Consider the following 16,746-nt stretch of genomic DNA (forward strand, 5'->3'; position numbering starts at 1 on the left):
TTGTGTATGTATGCACCATTCACCAAGGCAAATTCCATGTACAACTAACCCTTTTCTGATTTTTTTTTCTTCTGATTTTCTGAATGCCCGGTTGAAATAAAATAGAAAACAGAATTATCATTTATTTCCTAATTTATGACCGTGCTGCTTCTTAGTAAATCGTTGGCTTAGTGTGTGGGAGTTCACCACTTTATTATCTGATCTCATTCTCCTTTGCACCTGCCTACAGTTGTGCGTTTGATTTTAAACATTTTTGTAGCTCAACTACATGATATATGGATAATTTATGTTTCACTAGTATCACTTTACAAAATAAAAGTTGAGCTGGACTTAGAACATATACTGTTGTTTACCTGCGATGTGTTGGATGTTGATAATGTTCCCCTTCACTTCATTGTGAAATTGATACAGAACTATCTTTTTATAATTTTACATGACATTGTCTACATATTGCCAAAGGAAAAGAACACCCAGGAATGCACCTGCATTGTTCATTGAGCATTGTTTTAGGGTAAAAAAAACACTGTCTTAGTCTGGACGAAAGGCCAAAATAGTGAGGAAATGATTATTTCTAATTCAGCCATTTTAGTGTGAACATAGCCATGACAGCCAACACGTTGACACATCCAAACCTAACTATCTGCAACATTTTGCATGTGCATGGATCCATGCAGTTGGACACATTGTTATCACAACCACTTACTGTGAGACAAGCTGAAGTGTACTTATCAGATTATGCTGAGATTAACAGGTCTGACTATACACATGCCTAGGACATCTTATTTTGTATGTGCGTGTGTGATAGAGCCTGTCATTAAATTTGCATTCACCAACAAGTTTTATTGTTCATTGCTGTGATCCTGAAAGTTTAAGATTAACTTCTTCTTTTTTTACGCACATTAAATAGTTATTGTGCTAATACAGCTGAGCTGTCAATAACAAGAGGGGGCTAATTAACACTAGTCATAAAACTGATAATGCCCTTTAGTCTAAGGCAGTTAATTCCTTCATGTTATCAAGGCAATACATTTCTTGCATGGTTGGTTTTAATAAACTGAATTGCAGTTGTAAGTGGACTTTAACCCTCAATGGTTTTAATCATGGCACAACTTGATTTTAAAAGTAAAAACACTTTATACTACATGCATATGCATCAATAAATGATTTGACTAAAGCAATGGTTATGTTAGTGTATGCAAATGGATGTAAGCATATATATCACTGCTACTATAATGCTGCTAAGGAAAAAATACACACTTCTGGGCAATCGGACAATGATGACATACTACAACAATAAACAGAAAATATTTTAATGTGAATTTGTTGCAAGCAAAATGACCATGACTTCTAAACAGTGACGTGTATAAAATAATATCAATCCCTAACACAAGCATTTTAGTGTATAGAAACTATTCCTGTAGCAGAACTCAGAATATGATATAGTACTAGACACCCTAACCCTGTTGTACAAATATCTGCAAGGTACCTGACTAAAAAGCCAGAAATTCTTACCTTTGGGTCTTGAGCGAGAACTGGCGTGTGTCAGTTTCTTACAGCCTATTCGTTTTTTTCAATCTTTTTCTTCTTGTTGTATCTATTTATGTTCTGAGTAGTGTGTCCACATCTAGAGGACTGACAGGACAGAAGGGGTGGGAGAGAGATGAGGGAATAAGCTTTATCTTCACCATCATCATCACTGTCACTGTAATATGATGTTGTCTAATATGATTATGTTTAATACCAGACTCAGTGTTACGGACTAACGGCAGCAAAGTAGACGCAAGACTATTTTAACTTCATATGGTCATTTTTTTACACATCGGTATCGTTCTGATGTCAAAATAGGGCCGATGTGAATCATTCCTGTGTATTTGACGTGTGTGTAGACTTAGATGTGAGTGTGTGTGAGAATTTAGATCTAAATCTGACCTGTGGAGGGCAGTAATACGCTTAACAGCGTCTATACTAGAGATGGTCCGATACCATTTTTTGCTTTCCGATACCGATTCCGATACCTGAACTTGCGTATCGGCCGATACCGAGTACCGATCCGATACCAGTGTGTCATATATTTTATTATGTTTTAACAACTGTATTCTACTATCCCTGTATGGATGTGATATGATTTCTATCTTTGTTGTCGGTCTGGCTCAGGTTAAACTCTTTGTGAAATATTAACCACATGAACATGATGCCACAGAACGTTCTTTTATTCTGCAGTCTGACAGTCAGTTATAACGGAAAAATAACATAAATAAACTACTTAACGTAGATTTTCTTTAGGGCTTTATTACGTGGTATCTGATCGGTGCATAAACTCCAGTACTTCCCGATACCGATACCAGCGTTTTAGGCAGTATCGGAGCCGATACCGATACTGGCATCGGTATCGGAACATCTCTAGTCTATACTGCCGAAATCCTATAAGAAGAAGAAGAAGAAGAAGAAGAAGAAGATGTGAGTGTGGGGGCGGGGATGTTTGTTTTTGCAGACGGAATCTGCGGCAAAGTGGGACAAAAAAAATCTACCGGGAAATTTCGTAGACCACCGGCCCCGTTCTCTTAATACATCCATGACCAGCCCGGGGAGAGATGAATGTTCGGAAATAAGAGGTTGCTGCGGCCGGCCGTACAGGTTAGTTTGACCAGCGGGCAGCAGCGGCGGCCAGAGCGAGCAGCGGCGGCCAGAGCGAGCAGCTGCAGCGGCCGTAGCGGGCTATCAGACCGGCCGTAGCGGGCAGTGGCCGTAGCGGGCAATCATGTGGGGATATTCTCAGCAGTGAAACGCAAATGGGGGCTGGAGTATAGCTAACCTAGCTTGGTGGACTGTAAACACCTGTTTCGTATGTCGTTTTTATATATTTGAATTGTGTAACTACTTGGGCCACGGTGAAACGTTGTTTCGTGTATATGGTTGAAATGACAATAAAACACATTTGGGTTGAGTTGAATGCTGCCTCACTGTCTGTCTGTAAACGGGAGGCGTGGCTTGGGAGTGGAGTCTAAGCAGTGAAGCAAGTGCATTCTGGGATTTGGTGTCTTTCATCCATATGAGCCAAAAACACATTTTCTGGCTTATCTCGGCCTAGAAGCCACCAATTTATATAATTCTAAGGGTTAGGCCTAACCCTAAAGTACTTGGCAGTTACTGTACTTACAGTTCAGAAGACTGCAAAAGCCAGTGTCTGTTCAGTCCAGTTTGTTCTGGCTCCATTTTCACATTTTACCTTTTTCAATACTTTTGGCTTTGGCCATTTAAGGCCTACTACTGTACTTTAAAGTTTTGAACTGTTGTACAATGTTCACAGAATACAGTGACTTGGTCTCAAGTGAGTTAAATGTTTATTGAGAATACCCAGGGTTGGCTTATTCATAGTGTGAAATCAGGACACACTTGTATCCATTATAAAAATTTGTTTTTATATAAATATTTATTTTTTCTTCTGAAAATCTGATGACAGTCATATTTTGCACACAGGTAAAGTTGCCCAATATCAGTGATTTCTGAAAATAAATCACAAAAGTAAAAAATAAAATGCGTTTAGGAAAATAGTTCTTTATTTGATTATCATAAAAATGTGTTTTCTATACAGAGATATCGACATCGGTAGATATCGGTATCGGCCATAACAGCAATATTAATATCGGTTATCGGTATCGGTCACAATAGGTGCATCACTAGGTGAAATAATTATTTAGTTGCCCAACGTGACATCATGACTTTGCGTAAACATACACGCATTTGGCCAAGTGGCGTGTTATCTGTACGCATTTTGAGCTATCCGCGTGTATGTCTACGCCGTATACGGCGGACGGGTTGCAGACTGATCTCAATAAGTGCTGTATGTATGACACGCCAATTCGTATGCCATTTTGGCGTGTTATCAAGACGCATAATCGCTTTGGGTTTAGGAAAAGAAGAACGGGACGGTTGGGTTTAGAAAACGGGAAACACGGGACACGATCCCCGGTCTCCTGGGTGAAAGTCCTGTGTTGTTTGACCCATCCTCCCTATGCGGATTTTTGGGCTTTCATACTACTCGCTACGGCGTAAATTCACACACAATCACAAGGTAATGTAAGTCAATGGAGGCCAAACGGCGTTGATAAACACGCTAAAAAGCGATTATGCGAGTCAGTTGCCAGGTTTACATTTTGAGATCTAATCCGTCACCCACCTCAAATATTAATGCATTATAGATATGTGGATAATTACGCATTTAGAAATTGGCCGCTGATTGTCAGTCCATTTCTTTCCATTTTCACTTTCCTAGGTCTGGGTGGTGGTACGGACCAGGGGTTGATGTATAGACTGTATAAGTGAATTATGCAATTTCATCGCCCCCTGGTAGCAGGCTGCAGTATAGGTATAAATCCTACACACTCTATGTTGGCCAATGGGACATGGGCGCCAAACAAAAAATTAAAGTACATGTGAAATACATTTATATAAAGTCTATGGTAGGGACAGGCTGAGGAATGTGGACTTAAAATACTTGTTTCCAGCCAGGTCCTCCCATAGATCATCCTAGGAGGCTCCCTCTGTGTTATAAGCATACTCCAGGGTGAAAATGTGTGTAGAAAGAGGCCCAGTGGCGCAATCAGTAAGTAGTGAAAAGCAACGAAATCAGTAATGAAACCAGAGAACACGGAGGAAACCCACGCAAACATGGGGAGAATATACAAACTCCACAGAGAAAGGCCCGGAACCACCTGGATCAGAAGCAGAACCTTCTTGCTGTGAGGCCACAGTGCTAACCATTGGGCCACCATGCTGCCCAAAACACCTCGTCCCTGGGTGGGCTCTAACCACCATCCTTTCGGTTAACAGCCGAACGCGCTAACCAATTGCACCACAGAGACTACAACAATGTTTTAGTGTTGACAGCAGTATTGTTTTTTTGTTTTTTTTTACTAAGTTCCCTCAAATCCAACATGTATTAATCAGTCCGTCCAAGATTTTGGGGCGTTTTTTGAAATGGTTGTTGCGGCTTAAAGGAGAATTCCGGACAATTTTTACATTAATCTTGATCGCTATAAATATGCGTGTACTTTCGATTGAAAAAAACCTGACCCAAAACGGCGCAGGCAACACGAAGAAGCTGCAGCTACATGTATGAGCGTCCACTGAGCTAAAACGGCAGTTGTCGGGGCAAGTGTTAGAGTGCCTTTGTGCCTCTTAACAGACATAAAATGCAATTAAAATGTTTGTGCAACATGAACATGGCCCTTACGTGACAACAAGATGCGTTTTCAATTCAGACATCGTTTAAATTCACCTACCCTGGTCCCTGGTAGCTGCCGTCCGGTGAGACCTGTCATCTGGAGGACATAGCCACAGCACCGCCGCTCAGTGGATTATTGTCGGGATGATTATCACAGCCAGGCTGAATACACCCGCCAGACGGCAGCTAGCAGCTACTCCCTTTTGTTTAGGGAAGAATAAACTTCAAGACGTGACATGACCAGTCCTTTGGAGGACATAGCCACACTACCGCCTAGGGGTGCACGATATATCGACTCAATATCGATATCACGATATCACGTTGCGCAATATTATCCTGAAAGTCTCGCGATAATTAAAAGTATATATCTCATGAAGGGCTAATGTGATTTTTACAAAATTTGGAGGGTACAATCTAGAGTCAACGGCTACAAGTTACACTGATTTGTCAAAATGGGCATGGCCTATTGCCATTGAAGGTGCAAAATCACTCGTCCCTGGGTGGGCTCGAACCACCATCCTCTCAGTTAACAGCCAAACGCGCTAACAAAATGGGCCACATAGACTATAATAACTTCTCAGTGTGTCCGATTAAAAAAAAAAAAAAAAATTCAAACAAATCCAACATGGTTAATCAGTCCCGCCAAGATTTTGCAGCCTTTTTTTGAGTTAGCTGCGGCTTAAAATGCCTGATTTTGCAGCAGCTTTTGTAAAATAAAAAAAACCGATGTCTTTTGTATTTTTGTTTCGATGAAATTGTGAGAGAGGAAAACACGCAAACAGCCGAACGCGCTAACCAATTGCGCCACAGAGACTACGATAACCTGTCCGCGTGTTCAATTTTTTTTTTTTTTATTTCTTTTAAATTTATTTATTTTTAAATACAGCAGTTGACACCAGCAGTGGGTTTTTTTTGTTTTTTTACAAATTTCCCTCAAATCCAACATGTATTAATCAGTCGCCCAAGATTTTGGGGCGTTTGTAAAATGGTTGTTGCGGCTAAAGGAGAATTCCGACAATTTTTACATTAATCTTGATCGCTATAACAGCGTGTACTGATTGAAAACCAACCAAACGGCGCAGGCAAATACTAAGAAGCTGCAGCTACATGTGTATGAGCGTCCACTGAGCTAAAACGGCAGTTGTCAAGTGCTAGAGTGCCTTTGTGCCTCTTAACAGACATAAAATGCAATTAAAATGTTTGTGCAACATGAACATGGCCCTTACGGACAACAAGATGCGCTTAATTCAGACATCGCTTAAATTCACCTACCCTGGTCCCTGTAGCTGCCGTCCGGTGAGACCTGTCATCTGAGGACATAGCCACAGCACCGCCGCCAGTGGATTATTGTCGGATGATTATCACAGCCAGGCTGAATACACTGCCAGACGGCAGCTAGCAGCTACTCCCTTTTGTTTAGGGAAGAATAAACTCAAGACGGACATGACCAGTCCTTTGGAGGACATAGCCACACTACCGCCTAGGGGTGCCGCGATGCTAACTCGGCTCGATCTCGATATCGCGATATCACGTTGCGCAATATTATCCTGAAAGTCTCGCGATAATTAAAAGTATATATCTCATGAAGGGCTAATGTGATTTTTACAAAATTTGGAGGGTACAATCTAGGAGTCCGCGGCTACAAGTTACACTGATTTGTCAAAATGGGCATGGCCTGTGCCGTGAGAGGTGCCAAAATCACTCGTCCTAGGGTGGGCTCGAACCACCATCCTCTCCAGTTAACAGCCAAAGCGAGCGCTAACAAAATGGGCCACATAGACTATAATAACTTCTCAGTGTGTCCGATTTATTCAAACAAATCAACATGGTTAATCAGTCCGCCATAGATTGCGGCAACTTTTTGAGGGTAGCTGCGGCTTAAAATGCCTGATTTTGCAGCAGCTTTGTAAAATACCGATGTCTTTTTGTATTTTGTTTTTCGATGAAATTGTGAGAGAGGAAAAACATGCAAACAGCCGAGGCTGCGCTAACCAGTGCGCCACAGAGACCTACGATAACCTGTCCGCGTGTTCATTTTTTTATTTCTTTTTAAATTTATTTATTTATTTATTTTTAAATACAGCAGTTGACACCAGCAGTGTTTTTTTTTTTTTTTTACAAATTTCCCTCAAATCCAACATGTATTAATCAGTCCGTCCAACATTTTGGGGCACTTTTTTTTAAATGGTTGTTGCGGCTTAAAATGCCTGATTTTGCGGCAGCTTTTGTAAAAAAATTTTTTTTACAAAATTGCGATGTCTTTTGTACTTTTGTTGCGATGAAATTGCAGAGACAGTGAAAATTGCAAAAAAGTTGCAATTTAAAAAAAAAAATACTTTAAAAATAAAAGGACACTTGTTTCAGGGAGAATAAAAGACCTGAGTCAGTGGTTGATCAAGGGCACTGAGTGGAGAACCTAGTACATGAAACGGGATCACCCGGAGGAAACCCACGCAAACATGGGGAGAATATACAAACTCCACAGAGAAAGGCCCGGAACCACCTGGATCAGAAGCAGAACCTTCTTGCTGTGAGGCCACAGTGCTAACCATTGGGCCACCATGCTGCCCAAAACACCTCGTCCCTGGGTGGGCTCGAACCACCATCCTTTCGGTTAACAGCCGAACGCGCTAACCAATTGCGCCACAGAGACTACGATAACCTGTCCGCGTGTTCAATTATTTCTTTTTAAATTTATTTATTTATTTATTTTTTAAATACAGCAGTTGACACCAGCAGTGTTTGTTTTTTTTACAAATTTCCCTCAAATCCAACATGTATTAATCAGTCCGTCCAACATTTTGGGGCATTTTTTTTAAATGGTTGTTGCGGCTTAAAATGCCTGATTTTGCGGCAGCTTTTGTAAAAAAAATTTTTTTACAAAATTGCGATGTCTTTTGTACTTTTGTTGCGATGAAATTGCAGAGACAGTGAAAATTGCAAAAAAGTTGCAATTTAAAAAAAAAATACTTTAAAAATAAAAGGACACTTGTTTCAGGGAGAATAAAAGACCTGAGTCAGTGGTTGATCAAGGGCACTGAGTGGAGAACCTAGTACATGAAACGGGAGCACCCGGAGGAAACCACGCAAACATGGGGAGAATATACAAACTCCACAGAGAAAGGCCCGAACCACCTGGATCAGAAGCAGAACCTTCTTGCTGTGAGGCCACAGTGCTAACCATTGGGCCACCATGCTGCCCAAAACACCTCGTCCCTGGGTGGGCTCGAATCCACCATCCTTTCGGTTAACAGTCGAACGCGCTAACCAATTGCGCCACAGAGACTACGACATACCAGGCCGCATGTTCAATTATTTTTTTTAAATTTATTTATTTATTTATTTTTAAATACAGCAGTTGACACCAGCAGTGTGTGTGTTTTTTTTACAAATTTCCCTCAAATCCAACATGTATTAATCAGTCCGTCCAACATTTTGGGGCATTTTTTTTAAATGGTTGTTGCGGCTTAAAATGCCTGATTTTGCGGCAGCTTTTGTAAAAAAATTTTTTTACAAAATTGCGATGTCTTTTGTACTTTTTGTTGCGATAAAATTGCAGAGACAGTGAAAATTGCAAAAAAGTTGCAATTTAAAAAAAATACTTTAAAAATAAAAGGACACTTGTTTCAGGGAGAATAAAAGACCTGAGTCAGTGGTTGATCAAGGGCACTGAGTGGAGAACCTAGTACATGAAACGGGAGCACCCGGAGGAAACCACGCAAACATGGGGAGAATATACAAACTCCACAGAGAAAGGCCCGGAACCACCTGGATCAGAAGCAGAACCTTCTTGCTGTGAGGCCACAGTGCTAACCATTGGGCCACCATGCTGCCCAAAAACACCTCGTCCCTGGGTGGGCTCGAACCACCATCCTACAGACTACGATAAACTGTCCGCGTGTTCAATTTTTTATATTTTTTAAATACAGCAGTTGACACCAGCAGTGTTTTTTTTTGTTTTTTTTACCAATTTCCCTCAAATCCATGAGTGAGGCCACAGTGCTAACCATTGGGCCACCATGCTGCCCAAAACCACTCGTCCCTGGGTGGGCTCGAATCCACCATCCTTTCGGGTTAACAGCCGAACGCGCTAACCAATTGCGCCACAGAGACTACGATAACCTGTCCGTGTGTTCAATTATTTCTTTTAAATTTATTTATTTATTTATTTTTTAAATACAGCAGTTGACACCAGCAGTGGTTTTTTTTGTTTTTGTTTTTTTTACAAATTTCCCTCAAATCCAACATGTATTAATCAGTCCGTCCAACATTTTGGGGCATTTTTTTTAAATGGTTGTTGCGGCTTAAAATGCCTGATTTTGCGGCAGCTTTTGTAAAAAAAATTTTTTACAAAATTGCGATGTCTTTTGTACTTTTTGTTGCGATGAAAATTGCAGAGACAGTGAAAATTGCAAAAAAGTTGCAATTTAAAAAAAAATACTTTAAAAATAAAAGGACACTTGTTTCAGGGAGAATAAAAGACCTGAGTCAGTGGTTGATCAAGGGCACTGAGTGGAGAACCTAGTACATGAAACGGGAGCACCCGGAGGAAACCCACGCAAACATGGGGAGAATACACAAACTCCACAGAGAAAGGCCCGGAACCACCTGGATCAGAAGCAGAACCTTCTTGCTGTGAGGCCACAGTGCTAACCATTGGGCCACCATGCTGCCCAAAACACCTCGTCCCTGGGTGGGCTCGAACCACCATCCTAGAGACTACGATAAACTGTCCGCGTGTTCAATTTTTTTTTTTTTTTTAAATACAGCAGTTGACACCAGCAGTGTTTTATTTTTGTTTTTTTACCAATTTCCCTCAAATCCATGAGTGAGGCCACAGTGCTAACCATTGGGCCGCCATGCTGCCCAAACACCACTCGTCCCTGGGTGGGCTCGAATCACCATCCTTTCGGTTAACAGCCGAACGCGCTAACCAAATTGCGCCACAGAGACTACGATAACCTGTCCGCGTGTTCAATATTTCTTTTAAATTTATTTATTTATTTATTTTTTAAATACAGCAGTTGACACCAGCAGTGGGTTTTTTTTTGTTTTTTTTACAAATTTCCCTCAAATCCAACATGTATTAATCAGTCCGTCCAACATTTTGGGGCATTTTTTTTAAATGGTTGTTGCGGCTTAAAATGCCTGATTTTGCGGCAGCTTTTGTAAAAAAAAATTTTTTACAAAATTGCGATGTCTTTTGTACTTTTGTTGCGATGAAAATTGCAGAGACAGTGAAAATTGCAAAAAAGTTGCAATTTAAAAAAAAATACTTTAAAAATAAAAGGACACTTGTTTCAGGGAGAATAAAAGACCTGAGTCAGTGGTTGATCAAGGGCACTGAGTGGAGAACCTAGTACATGAAACGGGAGCACCCGGAGGAAACCACGCAAACATGGGGAGAATATACAAACTCCACAGAGAAAGGCCCAGAACCACCTGGATCAGAAGCAGAACCTTCTTGCTGTGAGGCCACAGTGCTAACCATTGGGCCACCATGCTGCCCAAAACCACTCGTCCCTGGGTGGGCTCGAACCACCATCCTTTCGGTTAACAGCCGAACGCGCTAACCAATTGCGCCACAGAGACTACGATAACCTGTCCGCGTGTTCAATTTATTTCTTTTAAATTTATTTCTTTTAAATTTATTTATTTTTAAATACAGCAGTTGACACCAGCAGTGTTTTTTTATTTTTTTGTTTTTTTACAAATTTCCCTCAAATCCAACATGTATTAATCAGTCCGTCCAACATTTTGGGGCATTTTTTTTAAATGGTTGTTGCGGCTTAAAATGCCTGATTTTGCGGCAGCTTTTGTAAAAAAAATTTTTACAAAATTGCGATGTCTTTTGTACTTTTGTTGCGATGAAATTGCAGAGACAGTGAAAATTGCAAAAAAGTTGCAATTTAAAAAAAAAAATACTTTAAAAATAAAAGGACACTTGTTTCAGGGAGAATAAAAGACCTGAGTCAGTGGTTGATCAAGGGCACTGAGTGGAGAACCTAGTACATGAAACGGGAGCACACGGAGGAAACCACGCAAACATGGGGAGAATATACAAACTCCACAGAGAAAGGCCCGGAACCACCTGGATCAGAAGCAGAACCTTCTTGCTGTGAGGCCACAGTGCTAACCATTGGGCCACCATGCTGCCCAAAACACCTCGTCCCTGGGTGGGCTCGAACCACCATCCTAGAGACTACGATAAACTGTCCGCGTGTTCAATTTTTTTATTTTTTTTATTTTTTAAATACAGCAGTTGACACCAGCAGTGTTTTTTTTGTTTTTTTACCAATTTCCCTCAAATCCATGAGTGAGGCCACAGTGCTAACCATTGGGCCACCATGCTGCCCAAAACCACTCGTCCCCTGGGTGGGCTCGAACCACCATCCTTTCGGTTAACAGCCGAACAGCGCTAACCAATTGCGCCACAGAGACTACGATAACCTGTCCGCGTGTTCAATTATTTCTTTTAAATTTATTTATTTATTTATTTTTTAAATACAGCAGTTGACACCAGCAGTGGTTTTTTTTTGTTTTTTTTACAAATTTCCCTCAAATCCAACATGTATTAATCAGTCCGTCCAACATTTTGGGGCATTTTTTTTTAAATGGTTGTTGCGGCTTAAAATGCCTGATTTTGCGGCAGCTTTTGTAAAAAAAATTTTTTTACAAAATTGCGATGTCTTTTTGTACTTTTGTTGCGATAAAATTGCAGAGACAGTGAAAATTGCAAAAAAGTTGCAATTTAAAAAAAAATACTTTAAAAATAAAAGGACACTTGTTTCAGGGAGAATAAAAGACCTGAGTCAGTGGTTGATCAAGGGCACTGAGTGGAGAACCTAGTACATGAAACGGGAGCACCCGGAGGAAACCACGCAAACATGGGGAGAATATACAAACTCCACAGAGAAAGGCCCGGAACCACCTGGATCAGAAGCAGAACCTTCTTGCTGTGAGGCCACAGTGCTAACCATTGGGCCACCATGCTGCCCAAAACACCTCGTCCCTGGGTGGGCTCGAACCACCATCCTTTCGGTTAACAGCCGAACGCGCTAACCAATTGCGCCACAGAGACTACGATAACCTGTCCATGTTCAATATTTCTTTTAAATTTATTTATTTATTTATTTTTAAATACAGCAGTTGACACCAGCAGTGGGGTTTTTTTTTTTTTTTTTTACAAATTTCCCTCAAATCCAACATGTATTAATCAGTCCGTCCAACATTTTGGGGCATTTTTTTTAAATGGTTGTTGCGGCTTAAAATGCCTGATTTTGCGGCAGCTTTTGTAAAAAAAATTTTTTACAAAATTGCGATGTCTTTTGTACTTTTGTTGCGATGAAATTGCAGAGACAGTGAAAATTGCAAAAAAAGTTGCAATTTAAAAAAAAATACTTTAAAAATAAAAGGACACTTGTTTCAGGGAGAATAAAAGACCTGAGTCAGTGGTTGATCAAGGGCACTGAGTGGAGAACCTAGTACATGAAACGGGAGCACCCGGAGGAAACCACGCAAACATGGGGAGAATATACAAACTCCACAGAGAAAGGCCCGGAACCACCTGGATCAGAAGCAGAACCTTCTTGCTGTGAGGCCACAGTGCTAACCATTGGGCCACCATGCTGCCCAAAAACACCTCGTCCCTGGGTGGGCTCGAACCACCATCCTAGAGACTACGATAAACTGTCCGCGTGTTCAATTTTTTATTTTTTTTTATTTTTTTAAATACAGCAGTTGACACCAGCAGTGTTTTTTTTGTTTTTTTACCAATTTCCCTCAAATCCATGAGTGAGGCCACAGTGCTAACCATTGGGCCACCATGCTGCCCAAAACCACTCGTCCCTGGGTGGGCTCGAACCACCATCCTTTCGGTTAACAGCCGAACGCGCTAACCAATTGCGCCACAGAGACTACGATAACCTGTCCGTGTGTTCAATTATTTCTTTTAAATTTATTTATTTATTTATTTTTTAAATACAGCAGTTGACACCAGCAGTGGTTTTTTTTGTTTTGTTTTTTTACAAATTTCCCTCAAATCCAACATGTATTAATCAGTCCGTCCAACATTTTGGGGCATTTTTTTTAAATGGTTGTTGCGGCTTAAAATGCCTGATTTTGAGGCAGCTTTTGTAAAAAAATTTTTTTTACAAAATTGCGATGTCTTTATTTATTTCTTTTTAAATACAGCAGTTGACACCAGCAGTGTTTTTATTTTAATTTTTTTTACAAATTTCCCTCAAATCCAACATGTATTAATCAGTCCGTCCAACATTTTGGGGCATTTTTTTTAAATGGTTGTTGCGGCTTAAAATGCCTGATTTTGCGGCAGCTTTTGTAAAAAAAATTTTTTACAAAATTGCGATGTCTTTTGTACTTTTGTTGCGATGAAATTGCAGAGACAGTGAAAATTGCAAAAAAGTTGCAATTTAAAAAAAAAATACTTTAAAAATAAAAGGACACTTGTTTCAGGGAGAATAAAAGACCTGAGTCAGTGGTTGATCAAGGGCACTGACTGGAGAACCTAGTACATGAAACGGGAGCACCCGGAGGAAACCACGCAAACATGGGGAGAATATACAAACTCCACAGAGAAAGGGCCGGAACCACCTGGATCAGAAGCAGAACCTTCTTGCTGTGAGGCCACAGTGCTACATTGGGCCACCATGCTGCCCAAACCACTCGTCCCTGGGTGGGCTCGAACCACCATCCTAGAGACTACGATAAACTGTCCGCGTGTTCAATTTTTTTTTTTTATTTTTTAAATACAGCAGTTGACACCAGCAGTGTTTTTTTTTTGTTTTTTTACCAATTTCCCTCAAATCCATGAGTGAGGCCACAGTGCTAACCATTGGGCCACCATGCTGCCCAAAACCACTCGTCCCTGGGTGGGCTCGAACCACCATCCTTTCGGTTAACAGCCGAACGCGCTAACCAATTGCGCCACAGAGACTACGATAACCTGTCCGCGTGTTCAATTTTTTTTTTTTTTTTTTTCTTTTAAATTTATTTATTTTTAAATACAGCAGTTGACACCAGCAGTGTTTTTTTTGTTTTTTTACAAATTTCCCTCAAATCCAACATGTATTAATCAGTCCGTCCAACATTTTGGGGCATTTTTTTTAAATGGTTGTTGCGGCTTAAAATGCTTGATTTTGCGGCAGCTTTTGTAAAAAAATTTTTACAAAATTGCGATGTCTTTTGTACTTTTGTTGCGATGAAATTGCAGAGACAGTGAAAATTGCAAAAAAGTTGCAATTTAAAAAAAAAAATACTTTAAAAATAAAAGGACACTTGTTTCAGGGAGAATAAAAGACCTGAGTCAGTGGTTGATCAAGGGCACTGAGTGGAGAACCTAGTACATGAAACGGGATCACCCGGAGGAAACCCACGCAAACATGGGGAGAATATACAAACTCCACAGAGAAAGGCCCGGAACCACCTGGATCAGAAGCAGAACCTTCTTGCTGTGAGGCCACAGTGCTAACCATTGGGCCACCATGCTGCCCAAAACCACTCGTCCCTGGGTGGGCTCGAACCACCATCCTTTCGGTTAACAGCCGAACGCGCTAACCAATTGCGCCACAGAGACTACGATAACCTGTCAATGTTCAATAATTTCTTTTAAATTTATTTGTTTATTTATTTTTATTTTTTTTAAATACAGCAGTTGACACCAGCAGTGTTTTTTTTTTGTTTTTTTTTACAAATTTCCCTCAAATCCAACATGTATTAATCAGTCCGTCCAACATTTTGGGGCATTTTTTTTAAATGGTTGTTGCGGCTTAAAATGCCTGATTTTGCGGCAGCTTTTGTAAAAAAAAAATTTTACAAAATTGCGATGTCTTTTGTACTTTTGTTGCGATGAAATTGCAGAGACAGTGAAAATTGCAAAAAAGTTGCAATTTAAAAAAAAATACTTTAAAAATAAAAGGACACTTGTTTCAGGGAGAATAAAAGACCTGAGTCAGTGGTTGATCAAGGGCACTGAGTGGAGAACCTAGTACATGAAACAGGAGCACCCGGAGGAAACCACGCAAACATGGGGAGAATATACAAACTCCACAGAGAAAGGCCCGGAACCACCTGGATCAGAAGCAGAACCTTCTTGCTGTGAGGCCACAGTGCTAACCATTGGGCCACCATGCTGCCCAAAAACACCTCGTCCCTGGGTGGGCTCGAACCACCATCCTAGAGACTACGATAAACTGTCCGCGTGTTCAATTTTTTATTTTTTTTTATTTTTTTAAATACAGCAGTTGACACCAGCAGTGTTTTTTTTGTTTTTTTTACCAATTTCCCTCAAATCCATGAGTGAGGCCACAGTGCTAACCATTGGGCCACCATGCTGCCCAAAACCACTCGTCCCTGGGTGGGCTCGAACCACCATCCTTTCGGTTAACAGCCGAACGCGCTAACCAATTGCGCCACAGAGACTACGATAACCTGTCCGCGTGTTCAATTATTTCTTTTAAATTTATTTATTTATTTATTTTTTAAATACAGCAGTTGACACCAGCAGTGGTTTTTTTTGTTTTTGTTTTTTTACAAATTTCCCTCAAATCCAACATGTATTAATTTTATTTATTTTTAAATACAGCAGTTGACACCAGCAGTGTTTTTTTTGTTTTTTTTACAAATTTCCCTCAAATCCAACATGTATTAATCAGTCCGTCCAACATTTTGGGGCATTTTTTTTAAATGGTTGTTGCGGCTTAAAATGCCTGATTTTGCGGCAGCTTTTGTAAAAAAAAATTTTTACAAAATTGCGATGTCTTTTGTACTTTTGTTGCGATGAAATTGCAGAGACAGTGAAAATTGCAAAAAAGTTGCAATTTAAAAAAAAATACTTTAAAAAATAAAAGGACACTTGTTTCAGGGAGAATAAAAGACCTGAGTCAGTGGTTGATCAAGGGCACTGAGTGGAGAACCTAGTACATGAAACGGGAGCACCCGGAGGAAACCACGCAAACATGGGGAGAATATACAAACTCCACAGAGAAAGGCCCGGAACCACCTGGATCAGAAGCAGAACCTTCTTGCTGTGAGGCCACAGTGCTAACCATTGGGCCACCATGCTGCCCAAAACACCTTGTCCCTGGGTGGGCTCGAATCACCATCCTTTCGGTTAACAGCCGAACGCGCTAACCAATTGCGCCACAGAGACTACGATAACCTGTCAATAATTTCTTTTAAATTTATTTATTTATTTTATTTTTTTAAATACAGCAGTTGACACCAGCAGTGTTTTTTTATTTTTTTGTTTTTTTACAAATTTCCCTCAAATCCAACATGTATTAATCAGTCCGTCCAACATTTTGGGGCATTTTTTTTAAATGGTTGTTGCGGCTTAAAATGCCTGATTTTGCGGCAGCTTTTGTAAAAAAATTTTTTTACAAAATTGCGATGTCTTTTGTACTTTTGTTGCGATGAAATTGCAGAGACAGTGAAAATTGCAAAAAAGTTGCAATTTAAAAAAAAAATACTTTAAAAATAAAAGGACACTTGTTTCAGGGAGA

At 40.2% G+C, this 16,746-nt stretch overlaps 12 non-coding genes across 12 annotated transcripts; all 12 read right to left on the reverse strand.

Moving 5' to 3' along the window:
* Nucleotides 1–4,788: 4,788 nt before the first annotated feature.
* trnan-guu (transfer RNA asparagine (anticodon GUU)) lies at nt 4,789–4,862 on the reverse strand. The gene has a single exon. It is a non-coding gene; the product is annotated as a tRNA-Asn (tRNA).
* A 2,941-nt stretch (nt 4,863–7,803) lies between these two features.
* Nucleotides 7,804–7,877, reverse strand: trnan-guu (transfer RNA asparagine (anticodon GUU)). The gene has a single exon. It is a non-coding gene; the product is annotated as a tRNA-Asn (tRNA).
* Nucleotides 7,878–8,435: 558 nt separating this feature from the next.
* On the reverse strand, nt 8,436–8,510 carry trnan-guu (transfer RNA asparagine (anticodon GUU)). The gene has a single exon. It is a non-coding gene; the product is annotated as a tRNA-Asn (tRNA).
* Nucleotides 8,511–10,102: 1,592 nt separating this feature from the next.
* Nucleotides 10,103–10,177, reverse strand: trnan-guu (transfer RNA asparagine (anticodon GUU)). The gene has a single exon. It is a non-coding gene; the product is annotated as a tRNA-Asn (tRNA).
* A 565-nt stretch (nt 10,178–10,742) lies between these two features.
* trnan-guu (transfer RNA asparagine (anticodon GUU)) lies at nt 10,743–10,816 on the reverse strand. Its single transcript has one exon. It is a non-coding gene; the product is annotated as a tRNA-Asn (tRNA).
* Nucleotides 10,817–11,589: 773 nt separating this feature from the next.
* trnan-guu (transfer RNA asparagine (anticodon GUU)) lies at nt 11,590–11,665 on the reverse strand. Its single transcript has one exon. It is a non-coding gene; the product is annotated as a tRNA-Asn (tRNA).
* A 566-nt stretch (nt 11,666–12,231) lies between these two features.
* Nucleotides 12,232–12,305, reverse strand: trnan-guu (transfer RNA asparagine (anticodon GUU)). Its single transcript has one exon. It is a non-coding gene; the product is annotated as a tRNA-Asn (tRNA).
* A 762-nt stretch (nt 12,306–13,067) lies between these two features.
* On the reverse strand, nt 13,068–13,141 carry trnan-guu (transfer RNA asparagine (anticodon GUU)). Its single transcript has one exon. It is a non-coding gene; the product is annotated as a tRNA-Asn (tRNA).
* A 965-nt stretch (nt 13,142–14,106) lies between these two features.
* On the reverse strand, nt 14,107–14,180 carry trnan-guu (transfer RNA asparagine (anticodon GUU)). The gene has a single exon. It is a non-coding gene; the product is annotated as a tRNA-Asn (tRNA).
* A 565-nt stretch (nt 14,181–14,745) lies between these two features.
* Nucleotides 14,746–14,819, reverse strand: trnan-guu (transfer RNA asparagine (anticodon GUU)). The gene has a single exon. It is a non-coding gene; the product is annotated as a tRNA-Asn (tRNA).
* A 771-nt stretch (nt 14,820–15,590) lies between these two features.
* Nucleotides 15,591–15,664, reverse strand: trnan-guu (transfer RNA asparagine (anticodon GUU)). Its single transcript has one exon. It is a non-coding gene; the product is annotated as a tRNA-Asn (tRNA).
* Nucleotides 15,665–16,320: 656 nt separating this feature from the next.
* On the reverse strand, nt 16,321–16,394 carry trnan-guu (transfer RNA asparagine (anticodon GUU)). Its single transcript has one exon. It is a non-coding gene; the product is annotated as a tRNA-Asn (tRNA).
* Between the last annotated feature and the right edge of the window lie 352 nt (nt 16,395–16,746).

Source organism: Sander vitreus, chromosome 12 (assembly GCF_031162955.1).
Source record: "Sander vitreus isolate 19-12246 chromosome 12, sanVit1, whole genome shotgun sequence".
Classification (NCBI taxonomy): Eukaryota; Metazoa; Chordata; class Actinopteri; order Perciformes; family Percidae; genus Sander; species Sander vitreus.